This window comes from Balaenoptera physalus (assembly GCF_965194825.1).
Source record: "Balaenoptera physalus genome assembly, chromosome: 8".
Lineage (NCBI taxonomy): Eukaryota > Metazoa > Chordata > Mammalia > Artiodactyla > Balaenopteridae > Balaenoptera > Balaenoptera physalus.
In genome coordinates this window covers 88,390,566-88,410,176 of record NC_138887.1, presented here as the reverse complement: position 1 = coordinate 88,410,176, position 19,611 = coordinate 88,390,566, and the positions used below count along the sequence as shown (strand labels likewise).

General features: G+C 36.1%; 1 protein-coding gene across 11 annotated transcripts in view; it reads right to left on the bottom strand.

Moving 5' to 3' along the window:
- The window catches only part of FOXP2 (forkhead box P2), a 528,558-nt gene that overhangs the window by 427,435 nt on the left and 81,512 nt on the right, over positions 1-19,611 (bottom strand). The window contains exon 3 of one of the 11 annotated variants that reach the window (XM_082472317.1): positions 12,547-12,596. The exons of 9 other annotated variants lie outside the window; for them this stretch is intronic. The gene's annotated coding sequence lies outside the window, so the exon portion shown is untranslated. Of the gene's footprint in view, positions 1-138; positions 347-12,546; positions 12,597-19,611 lie in introns of those variants that run through there. One more of the 11 variants, XM_082472319.1, reaches the window with a different exon arrangement.

The window sequence follows — 19,611 nt, the reverse complement described above, 5'->3', positions numbered from 1 at the left end:
AGAAGTCAGTAAAAAGCAGATGACCATGTGGAATAAAGTGTTTATTTTTCAGTCTTCACAACAGCTTATGAGATATCATCCCATGTTAAAAAATGAGGGGGGAGAGGGAAAGAAGTTCAGAGACCATAAATAACTTACCCAAGATAATGTAGCTAATAAGCTGCAGAGCTGTGAGTCAAAATGCTGCCTCACTAACTCAGTTCTCAGAACTTTTCTGTAGCTGCATTGTCTAGCACAGTAGTCACCAGCCACGTGTTGTTGATGAGCACTTGAAATGTGGCAAGTCTGAGCTGAGTTGAGCTACAAGTGCAAAATACACACTAGATTTCAAAGGAAAATATTTTTTAAAAAGAATGTAAAATTATTCACCAATATTTTTTGTATAAATTACATGTTAATATTTTTGAAGTATTAGTTAAATAAAATGTACTATTAAAATTAATTTCACTGCTTCTTTTGCTTTTTTTAAAAAATGTGGTTACTTAAAAATGTTAAATGACATATGTGGTTTGCATTACATTTCTATCAGGCACACTGATCAACAGGAAAAGGTAGACAAAGAAGAGAGACTTCCACTGGAGAATGAGATTGAGAGAAGGGAAGAAGTGATCTTTTAACTTTTAATTTGTCATTATATTATCATATACTGTTTGACATTTTTTAACATGAATATATATAAAATACAGCACAGATTCTATAAAAATACTATGATGGCAGTGATTAGCCCTACCCATAATCTCAATGAAGTTTTACATTTAGGGTGTTAAGCTACATCTAAAGGAATGAAGAGAAACAAACAAGAAATGAAGAAAATTTGGAAAGGCATTCCAGGTGGAGGAAAAGTGTACCCAGCAGCAATGGGACAGCTGAGTAAAATGTAGGAGAGAAGAGAAGAACAAAAGGACATATGGGGCAGCTACATCAGGTCTGTAAGCCATGCAAAGACATTTTATCTTTATTCAAAAGATACTGGAGAGTCGCCAAAGGGAAGGGGCATAATCTGAACCGTAATTTATGAAGACAGCTCTCACTTTATAGAATATAGGTAGACTGGGGTGAAGAAAAATGGAGAATGGCAAGGAAGGAAACTAATGTTTACTGAGTTCCATGCACTTGGCTAAGTGGTTTACCTATATTCTTTAATTTGGCGTCATTGTTTATAGCTGAAAAAAACAAACAAAAAATTAAGACACCTTCCATGACCACACAGTTGGCAATTTATCCTCAGAAACTGTAGGGGATAATAAGGATGGGTCCTGATGCAGATAATTTGGGAAGCGGTGGTAGGAAAGTCTGGAGGCATCATATCTTTATTATTATCTATAAATTAAGTGATGATATTTTGTTAAGCCTAAAGGACTGAAAATGGATGGGGACTTGAAAATAGTAGAAAAGAATTTGTAGTAGCACAGAAATGAAAGGAATGGAAGGAGCTAACCAAGAGGAAGTAGTAAAGGGAGTGGTAAGAGGTGTTGAACATCTATTAAACAGTAATAAAACTAGATAAAATTTATTGAGTTCTTATTATGTACCAGCCACTGGCTGAGCATTTTATATGCATTTTCTCATTTAATCCCCAAGACATCTAATTAGATGAGTATAATTATTTATCCTTCTATTACATATGCAAACTAGAGATTAAATAACTTGAACTTTCATCACAGAGGCATGAGTCAAACCAACTTCTGTCTTTCCCAAGCTACTTAACCAGGTCTCCAATAACACTGTAATGTTAAAAATCTGAAATTCCATTCTATTACAAGCGAAGAAAGCCTCTCATTTTAGAAATGAAGCAATACTGAGGCCTAAAGAGCTTGAAGTGACCTATTTAAGATGTCAAAAATAGTTAATGCCAATATCAGAACTAAAATCTGGGTTTCAAAATTTCAGATGCAGATAAACAAACTATGGTATATATATATGTATATATCTCCAGACATATTGTATTATTTACAGCTAAAAAATTATTGGACATCAATCTACGGAAAAAACACGGAAGAACCTTAAATGCATATTACTGAGTGAAAGAAAGCAATCTGAAAAGGCTACATAGGGAGACTGGTTCAAGATGGCGGAGTAGAAGGACATGCTCTCACTCCCTCTTGCGAGAGCACGGGAATCACAACTAACTGCCGAACAATCATCAACAGGAAGACACTGGAACTCACCAAAAAAAGATACCCCCACATCCAAAGACAAAGGAGAAGCCACAATGAGACGGCAGAAGGGGCACAATCACAGTAAAATCAAATCCCATAACTGCTGGGTGGGTGACTCACAAACTGGAAAACACTTATACCACAGAAGTCTACGCACTGGAATGAAGGTTCTGAGCCACATGTCAGGCTTCCCAACCTGGGGGTCTGGCAACGGCTAGCAAGATTTGATTGCAGGACATCGACAGGACTGGGAGAAACAGAGACTCCACTCTTGGAGGGCACACACAAAGTAGTGTGTGCACTGGGACCCAGGGGAAGGAGCAGTGACCCCATAGGAGACTGAACCACACCTACCTGCTAGTGTTGGAGGGCCTCCTGCAGAGGCAGGGGGTGGCTGTGTCTCACCGTGAGGACAAGGACACTGGCAGGAAAAGTTCTGGGAAGTACTCATTGGCATGAGCCCTCCCAGAGTCCGCCATTAGCCCCACCAAAGAGCCCGGGTAGGCTCCAGTGTTGGGTTGCCTCAGGCCAAAAAACCAACAGGGAGGGAACCCAGCCCCACCCATCAGGAGACAAGTGGATTAAAGTTTTACTGAGCTTTGCCCACCACAGCAATAGCCAGCTCTACCAACCAACAGTCCCTCCTATCAGGAAACTTGCACAAGCCTCTTAGATAACCTCATCCACCAGAGGGCAGACAGAAGAAGCAAGAAGAACTGCAATCCTGCAGCCTGTGGAACAAAAAACCACATTCACAAAAAGATAGACAAGATGAAAAGGCAGAGGGCTATGTACCAGATGAAGGAACAAGATAAAACCCCAGAAAAAGGGCTTCCCTGGTGGCACAGTGGTTGAGAATCTGCCTGCCAATGCAGGGGACACGGGTTCGAGCCCTGGTCTGGGAAGATCCCACATGCCGCGGAGCAACTAGGCCCGTGAGCCACAATCACTGAGCCTGCGTGTCTGGAGCCCGTGCTCCACAACAAGAGAGGACGCGATAGTGAGAGGCCTGCGCACCGTGATGAAGAGTGACCCCCATTTGCCGCAACTAGAGAAAGCCCTCGCACAGAAACGAAGACGCAACACAGCCATAAATAAATAAAAATAAAAAAATTAAAAATTAAAAAAAAAAACAATAACAGAAAAACAACTAAATGAAGTGGAGATAGGCAACCTTCCAGAAAATGAATTCAGAATAATGATAGTGAAGATGATCCAGGACTTCGGAAAGAGAATGGAGGCAAAGATCGAGAAGATGCAAGAAATGTTTAACAAAGACCTAGAAGAATTAAAGAACAAACAAACAGAGATGAACAATACAATAACTGAAATGAAAACTACACTAGAAGGAATCAATAGCAGAATAACTGAGGCAGAAGAACGGATAAGTGACCTGGAAGACAGAATGGCGGAATTCACTGCTGTGGAACAGAAAAAAGAAAAAAGAATGAAAGAAATGAGGACAGCATAAGAGACCTCTGGGACAACATTAAACGCAACAACATTCACATTATAGGGGTCCCAGAAGGAGAAGAGAGAGAGAAAGGACCCAAAAAAATATTTGAAAAGATTATAGTCGAAAACTCCCTAACATGGGAAAGGAAATAGCCACCCAAGTCCAAGAAGCACGGAGACTCCCATACAGGATAAACCCAAGGATAAACATGCCGAGACACATAGTAATCAAACTGGCAAAAATTAACGACAGAAAAATTACTGAAAGCAGTGAGGGAAAAATGACGAATAATATACAAGTGAACTTCCATAAGGTTAAGAGCTGATTTCTCAGCAGAAACTCTACAAGCCAGAGGGGAGTGGCATGATATACTTAAAGTGATGAAAGGGAAGAACCTACAACCAAGATTACTCTAACTGGCAAGGATCTCATTCAGATTTGATGGAGAAATCAGAAGCTTTACAGATAAGCAAAAGCTAAGAGAATTCAGCACCACCAAACCAGCCCTACAACAAATGCTAAAGGAACTTTTCTAAGTGGGAAACACAGAGAAGAGAAGGACCTACAAAAACAAACCCAAAACAATTAAGAAAATGGTCATAGGAACATACATATCGATAATTACCTTAAACATGAATGGATTAAATACTCCAACCAAAAGACACAGGCTTGCTGAATGGATACAAAAACAAGACCCACATATATGCTGTCTACAAGAGACCTACTTCAGACCTAGGGACACATACAGAGATGGAAAAAGATATTCCATGCAAATGGAAATCAAAAGAAAGCTGGAGTAGCAATTCTCATAACAGATAAAATTCGACTTTAAAAAAAAGAATGTTACAAGAGACGAGGAAGGATACTACATAATGATCAAGGGATCAATTCAAGAAGATATAACAATTATAAATATATATGCACCCAACATAGGAGCACCTCAATACATAAGGCAACTGCTAACAGCTATAAAAGAGGAAATCGACAGTAACACAATAATAGTGGGGGACTTTAACACCTCACTTATACCAATGGACAGATCATCCAAACAGAAAATTAATAAGAAACACAAGCTTTAAAAGACACAATAGACCAGATAGATTTAATTGGTATTTATAGGGCATTCCATCCGAAAACAGCAGATTACATTTTCTTCTCAAGTGCACATGGAACATTCTCAAGGATCGATCATATCTTGGATGACAAATCAAGCCTCAGTTAATTTAAGAAAACTGAAATCATATCAAGCATCTTTTCTGACCACAATGCTATGAGATTAGAAATGAATTACAGGGAAAAAAACGTAAAAAACACAAACACATGGAGGCTAAACAATACGTTACTAAATAACCAAGAGATCACTAAAGAAATCAAAGAGGAAATCAAAAAATACCTAGAGACAAATGACAATGAACACACGACGACCCAAAACCTATGGGATGCAGAAAAGCAGTTCTAAGAGGGAAGTTTATAGCAATACAAGCCTACCTCAACAAACAAGACAAATTGCAAATAAACAATCGAACCTTACACCTAAAGGAACTAGAGAAGGAAGAACAAACAAAACCCAAAGTTAGCAGAAGGAAAGAAATCATAAAGATCAGAACAGAAATAAATGAAATAGAAACAAAGAAAACAATAGCAAAGATCAATAAAACTAAAAGCTGGTTCTTTGAGAAGATAAACAAAACTGATAAACCATTAGCCAGACGCATCAAGAAAAACAGGGAGTAGACTCAAATCAATAAAATTAGAAATGAAAAAGGAGAAGTCACAACAGATACCGCAGAAATACAAAGCATCCTAAGAGACTACTACAAGCAACTCTATGCCAATAAAATGGACAACCTGGAAGAAATGGACAAATTCTTGGAAAGGTATAACCTTCCAACACTGAACCAGGAAGAAACAGAAAATATGAACAGACCAATCACAAGTAATGAAATTGAAACTGTGATTAAAAATCTTCCAACAAACAAAAGTCCAGGACCCGATGGCTTCACAGGTGAATTCTATCAAACATTTAGAGACAAGCTAACACCCATCCTTCTCAAGCTCTTCCAAAAAATTGCAGAGGAAGGAACACCCCCAAACTCATTCTATGAGGTCACCATCACCCTGATACCAAAACCAGACAAAGATACTACAAAAAAAGCAAATTACAGACCAATATCACTGATGACTATAGATGCAAAAATCCTCAACAAAATACTAGCAAAGAGAATCCAACAACGCATTAAAAGGATCATACACCATGATCAAGTGGGATTTATCCCAGGGTTGCAAGGATTCTTCAATATATGCAAATCAATCAATGTGATACACCATATTAACAAATTGAAGAATGAAAACCATATGATCATCTCAATAGATGCAGAAAAAGCTTTTGAAAAAATTCAGTGACCATTTATGATTAAAAACTCTCCAGAAAATGGGAATAGAGGAAACCTACCTCAACATAATATGACAAACCCACAGCAAACATCATTCTCAATGGTGAAAAACTGAAAGCATTTCCTCTAAGATCTGGAACAAGACAAGGATGTCCACTCTTGCCACTATTATTCAACATAGTTTTGGAAGTCCTCGCCATGACAATCACAGAAGAAAAAGAAATAAAAGGAATACAAATTGGAAAAGAAGAAGTAAAACTGTCACTGTTTGCAGATGACATGATACTATACATAGAGAATCCTAAAGATGCCACCAGAAAACTTAGTAGTTTTGAATTTGGTAAAGTTGCAGGATACAAAATTAATGCACAGAAATCTCTTTCATTCCTATACACTAATGATGAAAACTCTGATAGAGAAATTAAGGAAACACTCCCATTTACCATTGCAACAAAAAGAATAAAATACCTAAGAATAAACCTACCTCGGGAGACAAAAGACCTGTATGCAGAAAACTATAAGACACTGATGAAAGAAATTAAAGATGATACCAACAGATGGAGAGATACACCATGTTCTTGGATTGGAAGTATCAATATTGTGAAAATGACTATACTACCCAAAACAATCTACAGATTCAATGCAATCCCTAACAAATTACCAATGGCATTTTTCACAGAACTAGACCAAAAAAACTTAAAATTTGTATAGAGACACAAAAGACCCCGAATAGCCAAAGCAGTCTTGAGGGAAAAAAATGGAGCTAGAGGAATCAGACTCCCTGACTTCAGACTATACTACAAAGCTACAGTAATCAAGACAATATGGTACTGGCACAAAAACAGAAATATAGATCAATGGAACAGGATAGAAAGCCCAGAGATAAACCCACGCACCTATGGTCAACTAATCTATGACAAAGGAGGCAAGGATATACAATGGAGAAAAGACAGTCTCTTCAATAAGTGGTACTGGGAAAACTGGACAGCTACATGTAGAAGAATGAAATTAGAACACTCCCTAACACCAAACACAAAAATAAACTCAAAATGGATTAGAGACCTAAATGTAAGACCGGACACTATAAAACTCTTAGAGGAAAACATAGGAAGAACGTTCTTTGACATAAATCACAGCAAGATCTTTTTTGATCCATCTCCTAGAGTAATGGAAATAAAAACAAAAATAAACAAATGGGACCTAATGAAACTTCAAAGCTTTTTCAAAGCAAAGGAAACTACAATCAAGACCAAAAGACAACCCTCAGAACAGGAGAAAATATTCGCAGACGAATCAACGGACAAAGGATTACTCTCCAAAATATATAAACAGCTCATGCAGCTCAATATTAAAAAAACAAACAACCCAATTCAAAAATGGGCAGAAGACCTAAATAGACATTTCTCCAAAGAAGACATACACATGGCCAAGAAGCACATGAAAAGCTGCTCGACATCACTAATTATTAGAGAAATGCAAATCAAAACTACAATGAGGTATCACCTCACACCAGTTAGCATGGGCATCATCAGAAAATCTACAAACAACAAATGCTGGAGAGGGTGTGGAGAAAAGGGAACCCTCTTGCACTGTTGGTGGGAAAGTAAATTGATACAGCCACGATGGAGAACAGTATGGAGGTTCCTTAAAAAACTAAAAATAGAATTACCATATGACCCAGCAATCCCACTCCTGGGCATATACCCAGAGAAAACCATAATTCAAAAAGACACATGCACCCGAATGTTCACTGCAGCACTATTTACAATAGCCAGGTCATGGAAGCAACCTAAATGCCCATCGACAGATGAATGGATAAAGAAGATGTGGTACATAATAAAATGGAATATTACTCAGCCATAAAAAGGAATGAAATTGAGTCATTTGTTGAGACGTGGATGGATCTAGAGACTGTCATACAGAGTGAAGTAAGTCAAAAAGAGAAAAACAAATATCGTATATTAATGCATATATGTGGAACCTAGAAAATGGTACAGATGAACCTGTTTCCAGGGTAGAGATTGAGACACAGATGTAGAAAACAAACGTATGGACACCAAGGGGGGAAAGTGGCAGGGGGTGGGGATAGTGGTGGGATGAATTGGGAGATTGGGATTGACATGTATACACTGATGTGTATAAAATGGATAACTAATAAGAACCTGCTGTATAAAAAAATAAATAAAATAAAATTCAAAACTTCAAAAAAGGAAAAAGGAAAAGGCTACATACTCTATGATTCCAACTATGTGACATTCTGGAAAAGACAAAACTATGGAGACAATAAAAAGATCAGTGGTTGCCAAGGGTTCGGGGGGAAGTAAGCAGGAGGAACACAGGCGATTTTTAGGGCAATGAAACAACTCTGTATGATACCATAACGACAGATAGATGTCATTATGTACTTATTCAAACCCATAACGTACAATACCAAAAGTGAAGCCTAATGTTAGCTATGGACTTTGGATGATTATGATGTGTCAACGTAGGTTCATCAAGTCTAACAAATGTTACAATTTGTCCTAACTCTGGAGGAGAATGTCAATAATGGGGAGACTACGAATGCTTGGGAACAGTGAGTATACAGGAAATCTCTGTACCGTCCTCTCAATTTAGCAGTGAACCTAAAACTGCGCTAATACTTGAAGTCTTAATTAAAAAAAAAAAAAAGATTAAGGGACAATAAAAGGTGACAAATACAATAAGAGAAAAAGTTTTTTTTTTTTATTTCAAGCACAATGTTTAGGTGTGAGTATGAAATAAACTGGCTCTTTTAAAAAATTATCTGCATGGTTGTAATAGACCTGAAACAGGTAACAGCATTGATGAATCCATGTCTTATAACCCTGTAGGATGCACACGTTAGGGCAGTGTCTTGCACGAAGAAGGAACTAAATAAATATTTCTTAAAGGAAAATAAATAGAAAAGTGGATGAAAGGAAAGAAAGGGGAAAAAGGAAGGAGGAGAGGAAGACATAGAGAAAGAGAGATAAGACAGAGAACAGTTTTCAGGGAAGATGTTTCATTTCCTAAAAAGTTTGATTGTGACCAAATTCTTTGAAATTTGTTGACTCAGAACTGACAAGGCACTAGAATCCAAATTTTTTACTGCTTTAGGGTACTATCGAGTACGGTTTCAGATTTATAACAAGTTAATTGCCCTACTTCCATACTCTCGCTACTTAGGGAATTTTCAGCCATTGCTTAACTACAGAATTTTCATGCTGGATAAAGTAGATGGGTCACTTTTTATTCCAATAAAATTTAATATGGTTGTAACCTTTTTAGTGACTCTATTATCTATACTATATTATCAGGTCTATGGTTCCAGAAATGCCTTTAATGAAAATAAATCCGTAGATTGTATACATTCTGCAGAAAACAACTATAATTATTTTATGAACAAGGTAAGGTATAACTAAATAAAAATACATCAGTAAAATAATCAGTTCAAAGTAGCTATGTTTCTTTTCAAATTCCTTCAATTAGGTTATCCATTAATTATGAAGGACACCTCTTAGAAATGGTCAGTATTTGGAAAAAGCATCTTAAGTAGGAAGGTCAAATCATTATATCAACACAGAGGAAAAAAGTGACTTATAAAAACAAATTGAAGGGGCTTCCCTAGTGGCGCAGTGGTTGAGAATCTGCCTGCCAATGCAGGAGATGCGGGTTCAAGCCCTGGTCTGGGAAGATCCCACATGCCGCGGAGCAACTGGGCCCGTGAGCCACAACTACTGAGCCTGCGCGTCTGGAGCCTGTGCTCCGCAACAAGAGAGCCCGCGATAGTGAGAGGCCCGCGCACCGCGATGAGGAGTGGCCCCCGCTTGCCGCAACTAGAGAAAGCCCTCGCACAGAAACGAAGACCCAACACAGCCAAAAATAAATTAATTAATTAATTAATTAATTTAAAAAAAAAAAAACAAATTGAAGGAAAAATCCAAGGTGCATAATCTTTAAGTTACGTAATTTAAGTGAAGTCAGAAGAAATGTGGGCTAAAACATAACATTGCTTCATAGTTCTTGGTCACATGACATCAGCTCTGAAATTCCTATTTTGTACTAGCAAGTAGCAATGATATGTCTATCAGTATTGGTATTAGCTAAATTGTTCCACACCTGGATTTTACAGAAGTTGTAGGAACTGTGAGATCTCTAAATGTCACTTTTGCAAAAGAATAGATCTAGGTTTAATAAATAGTGTCTTTGTTTTACAGTGTTTCCTGTATTCCTATTCACCATATGGGAAATCGTCAGACATCTCACTACAGTGTGTTCTCCAATCATACTCAGTATAGTGGACATAATAGGGGGTTCAGAATAACTTTGGATAAATTGCTCAAGAAGTCAAATATTACACCTGTGTCAGGATCAAAACTCAGAGACATACAGAAGTGGATTTAAGAAAACTTTAAAACTTTAAACTTTACAGGTTGATCAGGATTCTACAGGTAGCACCCTATCAGAAAGCTCTCCCTCAATGACCTGTTTGCTAGTTCACACTTCTACTAGTTATCAGTTAATTTAGCATTAGCGAATATCACTTGAAGGTATTACTCCCAAAGCTAATTGGCGATGCCTACTTTTAAGTCAGTGGAACTAAGATTAATTGAGGGCTGATTTTGCGTGTATGGAACTAACTAGAGGATAAAATTCATAGTCTAAAGTAAAAGAAAATTTATTATAATTTTCAGCTTATTAGTTATAAGGCAGAATATGATTTAAGTGGCATAATCTTCTATACTGCCTTATTTATGACAATATTTGTTTGATTAAAAATGTTTTATAAGAATAGATTATAATGTGACAAATTTCTCTTTTACCCCATATTAGGCAACAGCTGTGTTGAATGTACAATCTGTTTTACCAATTCCTATAATCTTCTGTGGTATTTTGAGCTGGTGTATTTCTAAGTGTCATTTTCATCCATACTTATACAACTTTCTTGAAACTTTAGAACAAGATTTTATATTCATTCCATTAATTTTCATCTTGCTATTCTCAGACCACCGTGCCAAAATCCTTGTTGGATCTCAATTCGGACATTCAACACAGTAGCTACACTTCCTTAGTTCACGTATTTTGCTCACTGTGATAAACCTTACCAGGTAAGGCCAAGCAAAGAGCTTTGTGATTCATTACTGTGTTAGTGAATCAATGTGCTCTACACACACTTCTGTTAGCTGCTCCATTTCTAAAGTTTCCACAAAATTGAGAGGGCACTGAATCTTATTAAGTAATAAGGTAATATATATGGTATTGATCAGCATTATCTATTCATTCATTTACATATACATCTATTTATTTTATGTTATTTTCAGATCATTTCAAAATTAGAAGGATTACATAATATTTTAAAAGTAGAACTGACCCTAAATATTAAGTGATGCTGTGATGGCTAATTTTGTGTCAACTTTGCTAGGCCATGGTACTCAGATATTTGGTCACACACCAGTCTAGATGTCAATGGGGAAGTAATTTTTAGATGGGATTAACATGTGAGTAAAGCAGATTACCCTCCATAATGGGAGTGGGCCTCATTCACTCTACTGAAAGCCTTAGGAGAGAAAAAAAAAGAGAGATCTCCCAAGGAAGAGGGAATTCTGCCTCCAAACTGCCTTTGGACTTGAACTACAACATCAGCTCTTCTGAGGATCTCCAGCCTGCAAGCCTGTCCTGCAGATTTCAGACTTGCCAGCCCCCAATTCCTTAAAATCAGTCTCTCTCCGCCCGTCTCTCTCTCTCTCTCTCTCTCCATACAAATACGACACACATTCTATAGGTTCTGTTTCTCTGGAGAACTCTTGACTATTATAGGGACCTTCAGCATTATTCCCAAGCCAAGGTTGGGATGCTCTAGAGGTGGCTTTTGTAACAGAGAGAAGATAGTCTGGATTATTTCTATGATCATTTTCATATTCAGTGTTCCTTCATGACTGCTAGTGACCTGTTCTTTCTAATCAGTACAGTCTTTGGGTGTCACACAGCTCACTGCTTAGATGGACCTATAGCTGAAACATAGGCAGCTGACAAATGAAATAAAAAATACTGATCAAAAATTATAATGACCTTTATTACAGTTATACTATGCTGTAATCTAATACACCATTCTTTCACATATCTATTACCTTTGAATTTCCCAACAATCCATGCCACATATAGCTTATATTTTTATTATAATTTCAAACAAAGAAACGACTGTCAAAAAGATACACTCTTACTTAGGGAAAGAATTAGGACTAGACTCTGGAAGTCTTTTTAAATACTTTAGCATTACCTCTTGTTTAATATAAGAAATGAATCCACGGAAATTGGACTGCTGTGGATTGAACTGTGTCCTCTCAAAATTCATATGCTGAAGCCCTAACCCGCAATGTGATGGTTTTTGGAAATGGGGCCTTTGAAAGGTAATTAGGTTTAGGTAAGGCCATGAAGGTGAGGCTCTAATGAGGGGACTAGTACCCCTATAAGAAGATCCATCTCTCTCTCTACCACGTGAGGACACAGTGAGAAGACAAGCCAGGAAGAAAGCTCTCACCAGAACTCAACCATGCTAGCACCCTGATCTCTGACTTCTGGCTTCCAGACCTGTAAGAAATAAATTTCTGTTGTTTAAGCCACATAGCCTATGGCAGCCAGTGCTAACACATAGACTTGCAAATTCTGAGTGTTATTGAATACTACAACCCATTCAAACATTATATATTAAGAAGATTTTTTTAAAAAAACAAGTAAAATTATACTAATCAATGATAAAGATCACATAAATAAGTGGAACTCAGACTCTAGGTTCATCAGAATCCCTCGCAGAGATTCCTAAAGTATAATACTGCTGACCCCACACCCGTAGCGTGTGATTCAACAAGTCCGGGTTGTGGCCCAAAATTCTGCATTTCTAACAACAGTTCCCAGGTGATAGTGATGCTGAACCGTATTTTGTAAATGACTGATATAGGTTGACAAAAGGTGTAACTCACAGTCTATTAAGAGCACTAAGAGTGCATTTTAAACACACACATATACACAGAACACCAAACTGGATTTCTAAGCGTTTAACCCTGGGTATCTTGAGTGGGGCATGTTTTCAAAAGGAAGTTTTAAAAATTTCTCCAGTTTGTTTTAATAATCACCAGGTTTGGGGAATTAATAGTCTAAGATTATCATATTAGAAAAGAAGTAAGTTTCATTCCTTTAATTATCTACAGTAAGAAAACTAGGTTAAGATAATATTTAGTAAAAAAATTCTTTCAAAATTTTCTGAATATAAAATATAAAGTTAAAATACCAAGTTTTTATTTATAAAGTAGACTGTCAGAAAATAGTTTGTTATTTTGAATATATTTGATATGTATCATTAAAATCCTGTGGACATTACTCATTTACTTAAGCCCTTTCATCCTGGGCAGGATAAATGTAAACTAGTCTAAACCTAATCAGAGGGAAATCAACAGATACAGCAACAACACTCTCAAAGAAAGCACAAAATAATTTAAAAATGATCATCGGACACAGAAAAACAACTCCAGCAGTTAGCTTTAACAACAGTAAGCTTCAGTAATATTTGTTCAATGAAATTAATGAATGAAAGAATTATTGTTTAAAATATCAATAATGAGTTTTATCTAATAAATAATATATATAACTTATAAATATATAAATGACAAATTGATATATTTTATATAAATATTATATAGATAAAAATCTATCATAAGCAGCAATGAAAAGATGCTTGAGAATACTATGTCTACTGAATGAACTACAAGTAAAATGAAGCTTGAGTATGGGTCAGAATTATAATCAACAGAATGTATAGATATATAAGATAAATGTGAAGCAAGATGATCAATAAAGTAAATCTGAACTCAATTCCCAACTGCCATTTTCTATGTGTGAACTAAGGCAAGTCACTTGATTTCTCTTGGTCTCTCTTTCTTCAGCTACAGAATGTCCCTCAAGATAGTTCTTGCTTGAAGCGGAAATGTTACACCCAACATTTCATGCACTTCTGCTTTTCCTTAGAATACTTATCTGCTCCTCTCCCTCTGTGAAAAGTGAGTATCTAGAGCTCTACCGCACAGTTTTATTTCTTAGAATGCCTAAGGACAGACTCATAAACCAACCACCAACCCAGTTTAGTAGAGTTTGGTTAATATATTTGCTATGGATCTTTCTTAAGTCCCAAGAAAATAAGTTATGAAATTAATATTTAAGAATTAGCATATATTAAACCAAATGTATAGACTGTTTGGACAGATAAAGAAGTTTTGTGAAAGGGTAACAATTTCAATATAATCTCTTATTTTTTATTATACCCTTGATCTGCACTCATAATAGTATTATAAATGTATTCCATCTAATCCCAAAGATTTAATGAAAGGCAAAATTACTTGTAGTCTAGCTACAAACAAATGTTTATGTCTCAAAAGTATATTTTGTATACAGTTAAATTTAGGGTATTAGGAAAATGGAAAATAACCGAATTTGCTATATATCAGCACATCAATTATTTGGGCTTTAATTCAAAAAAAAAAGAAGAATAAAAAAGAGGAGAAAATGTGTCATATAAATCTTTCAGTATCCACACAATAAGGCTGAATAAGCACTGTTGTTGGGTTTTTTTTCCATGTAGTATGGAGGATTTAGTAGTATTCTCTCTCTTTAATTCAATATGCGTAAGCAGAGTAGGTTTTCCTTATATACAAAGGAAAACGTAAAATTAAAAAGATAAAACAAAAGGAAAAAAATCAATGAAATAGCACAATGTTAAGAAGAAGTAACGTTTAAGAGGAAATCAAAGGAAGGGAGAGCAGCTAAGAAGACCAAAAGAAAGATAAAGGGCAAAGGATTTAAAAATTAAACAGAAGAGAAAAGATTAAAGAAGGAAAGGCAAAAAGCAATGCAGCAGGATTTAAGAAGCCAGTAAAAAGAAAAGACATGCAGTAATGACAAAGGGATAGCAAGTGCCAAAGAAAAGATACTTGAAGTAATGAAAAGAAGGGAGAAAAAAAGAAAGTAAAATAAAAGCAGTTGTAAATTAATTTTAAACACAGTATAGGACAGATACAATGCTAACGGGCTTTCAATTTTTTTGTTGTCATCTTCTTGGCTCTGTTATTGATAAAAAGAAAAAAATCAGTCTTTAGGCACAGGAGATTTAGAACAGTATTTCCAATGTACAGGGATGCAGCATGGGTTAGTAAAAAGTGTGCTGCCACCAGCAGGCTCTGTGGTGTTGCATAAGGAACTTACCTGCTCTGCCCCACACTACATCTCACAATTTTCTAATTTACATATTGAAGCCACTCTCACCTTATTTCTGATGTCCTTAGCTGACTAAATGTTGTGACTTTACATACAATCCATCATTGACTCTGATTCTGAAATCACTAACTTATTTTACAGTGAAATAAAATGTATCATAAATGACAAACAGAATTACAAATAGACTCCCTTTTAAATAATCAATCGTTCCCAGCAACAGTAGTGCCACTGAGAGTTTCAAAAATCTGAGGGGGTATTTTAAGTTGTCATAATAATTGATGGGAACAGCTAGTATTTAATAGGTAAGGGTGAGGGAGACTAGATATGTTCCAATTTCCTGCAGGACATTCTTTTAGGTAAAAACATGTTTATAATTATTTAGGCCTCTTTAAGATTAGGGACCATAGGCTCTCAATGAATGTTTACTGAATGAGTCAATGAAGTATAAAGCAAATAAAACACCATCATTCCAAAGCAGTCCATAGTTCTCTTCTTATGTATGTTTATGTCTATTAAGGGGTAGAGAATATTTTCAGTATGTGGAAAATAAAGTATGCTGATGTGATTACTTTAAATGTATACAGCACCTTCTTCTAATCAGAATCTCTCTTCTGGCAATGTTAGGGTCAATGCAACATCAAATAGTAACGTAGCAGTGACTACTGAAATCATAAAACCTTTATAATGAATTTTTACTTGTGTAAACAATGACAAGTGAAATACAAATTACTATTTACGGTCATGTGCATTGCTCTATAAAACAATCTAGATTATTTCCAAAATATAAAAACAAGTTAATCTATAGCCACTTTGGAAGACAGTTTGGTAGTTTATTACAAAGCTAAATATAGTTTTACCACAAAACCCAGAAATTATGCTCTAGATTTCACCAAATGAGCTGAAAACTATGTCCACACAAAAACCTGCATATGAATGTTTATAGCAGCTTTACTTATAATTGCCAAAACTAGGAAGCAACCAATATGTCCTTCAATAGGTCAATGAATAAACAAACTGTGGTAAATCCATGTAAGAGAAGGTTATTCAACAATAAAAAGAAATGAGCTACCATATCAAACCATGAAAAGACATGGAGAAACCTTAAATGTAGATTCCTAAGTCAAAGAAGGCAGTCTGAAAATGCTACATATTGCATGGTTTCAACTACATGACGCTCTGGAAAAGGTAAAACTATAGACAGTAAAAAGATAAGTTCTTGCCAGAGGTTTGAAGGGGAAGGAGGGGGAGAGCAATGAGTAGGTGGAACATGGGATTTCTTAGGGCAGTGATATTATTCTTTATGATACCGTAATGGTGGATACATGACATAATGTATTTGTCAAAACCCATAGACCTGTACAACACAAAAAACAAGCCCTAATGTAAACTCTTCAATTTAGTTAATAATAATGTATCAAGTTTGGTTCATCAATTGTATCAAATGAACCACAGTAATGTAAGATGTTAATAATAAGGGAAATTACTTTGAGGATGGGGGTTAATGCAGGAACTCTCTGTACTTATTGCTCATTTTTTCAGTAAATCTAAGAATTCTCTAAAGAATAAAGTCTATTAAAAAAAGAAGTTAATAAATCAGGCTGTATGTTCACAAAACTTCAATGGAAATTTGAGTGGACTGACACCACATGCCCTCTAAGAATCTGAGCTTAACTGTTCGGCTGCATATGTGCCTCTAGTTAAAGCTCAGTTTTTAATCCCCATCCTCACCCCAAATCACACTCTAGGGCACGGGTGAAGTTAAATACTTTTAGGCATGGGTGAAGTTAAACACTTTTATTGGGCCACAAGGCATGGTTTCTCTCAGGATTTTAAAATTATTTAAGAGTATTTCTTTCTCTCCTTCCATGTGTAACCAGATTCCTCACATATCTTTGTCGAACATGAAATGAGACCTTCCGGTTCAAAACAGAATGGACCACCTCCCTTCTCTCTCCATAATAAACCATACAAACATGACAGCTAAAGGCTGTTCAATAAAGGAATAAACCTACAAGGATAGAAAGTTCAAGAGAGAAGGCAATAGCAACAAAATTCTGGAAGCTGGCAAGCTAACACGTGAGTTATAGTTGATTAAACAAACCTCAAAAAACTGAATCCTGGGCTAACACTGGGGACAAACCAAGAAGCTACTTGATCCATAGCAGAAGCCCCAAACTTGGTAGCATGAGGGGCCCCTGGAATAAGACTGAAGACATTTAAGAAGGAATTAGACTCTCCTGCTTCCCCTCACCTATTCCACAGAGCCAGGCAACAACTCCTCCTCATTCCCAGGCAGAAACTCAGTTTACTATCTAACAACAATTTTTCTTTTTACATTGATTGATTTGCTTGTTTTCTTATATTTTCTAATATCAAATGCATTGCTTTTACAAATTTTTTGGAAGAAGGATAGGAATGGAGGGGGGAAGAGGAGGAGAGGAAGGCAAGGAGGAAGAGATAGAAGGGAGGGAGGAGGGAAATCAATAAGACATAAAAATATTAAAAATTGGGATCAGACATAACTTCGGTGCATTAAATGATGAGGAGAGAAATAGTAGTAGGAGATGGCACTTAACATTTAGAAACAGCATACTAACAATGCCCTTGTGTTCTCAGGGACCTAAAAGGAATAGGGGGTGTATCAAATGAGCACATAGGCCTTCTTTTTCCTTCCTGTTATATCTTAACTGACCTAAAGCAAAACTTCCTCAATAAATATGCATCTATAAACATACGTTTATCTGCGTGAATTTCTCTACAAAGACTCAAGAAAAGAACAAGCAATCAATTATGTTGAGCTACAAGTGAAATAAGGAAAAAGAATATCTTCAATCATTTAGTGAGCTTTAAAGAATTAAAGGATAAAAAGTAATACAGTCAAAAACAATCACTTTTTCTTCAAGAAGAAAATTACCTACTTTTTTGGCTCACAAAAGTCCTCTAAATAATGATCAAAGTATAAACTAAATTTTATGATTTTCTTCATTTTTATAGATGACAACGTCATGTAGAATAAGATGATACTGGTTATTTAGGATAATAAGAAAAATATTCTCAGGTTATCACTGACCTAGTTAGAGAAAGAAAACACTGTACACAAGCCTTTCTCCAACGCTACTGAATACGTTTCCCTCAAAAAAGAGGTGGGAGAGATTATACCTTCATGGGATTTATTTCCACATATAATATAAAAGGGTTACTGTTTAAATCTATGCATCACTGAGATGTATCTTCCATTTTTATGAAGAATCAGCTCAATAAACATACTTTAATTTAGAGAATAATAATAAAAGGCAATTGCCTTACTCTGTAACAGGATAAAAAGTATTTCATTATCATAATTTTGAGATATAACTTTTTATACAAATGATAAAATGTTTTTAAAAGTAAATGTTATATATGACAGAAAAGCAGTTTCAATGGATGCACACACGATTTTGGTGTATGGCAATCAAGTGAATCAATCATAAGACAAAGTTATCATGAAATAGAGTTAATTAGGTATAGGCTTGAGGTATGGCAGATGGAAGGTGTAACATATGAAAGGAAGTTAAGCACACTTTTTGAATTCTGATTTTCTGGGTGGTTCCCCTTGTCATATAATGAACTATTACATTTCATTTCTGAATAACTGAGGAGATTAAAGCATTCAACTGTAGCTCATGAATTACTCTGAAAGCTATTCAGAATTTAAATGTAATAGCTGGTCTCTCATTTTTCATTGTCTAGTAAATGAGTTTATGAATAAACAAATGAATTCATATATTCCAAACAGCAGACCAGTCATGCACCCCCAATTCATTCATTCATTCATTCATTCAATAGATACTTACTGATCTATAAAGGGTCAGGCCCTACCCTAAATGACAGCCTAAGACAAACATTCTATGCCCCCATAGAATTCACAAGTTAATATGAAAACAGACATTAAACAAATGTATTTATGTGTTACCAGTAACGAAGTAGATGAAATGAGCTGTGGAAAAGAACAAAAGCATAGAGGAATGGTGGGTTATTTTAGAGAGGGAGGTCAGCAAAAGCTCCCAGAGAAGGCACCATTTAAACTGAGACCCAAAGGATAAGACGGAGCAGGCCAGGCATGGAGAGGAGCATTCCAAACAGTGGAAACAGCAAGTGCAAATGCCCTGAGTCAGGCAGGGCTGCAAGAACTAACAGAAAGCCAGTGACACCAGGGAGAATGAGCAAGGGAAAAGGAGGCAATAGATGAGGTAGGAAAGCTAGGCAGGAGCCGTTACCGAGAGCATTTCAAAGCCAAGGTAAGAAGTTTACATTTTATGCCAAGTACACGTAAAGGCTTTAACACCGAGAAGTGACATGACCC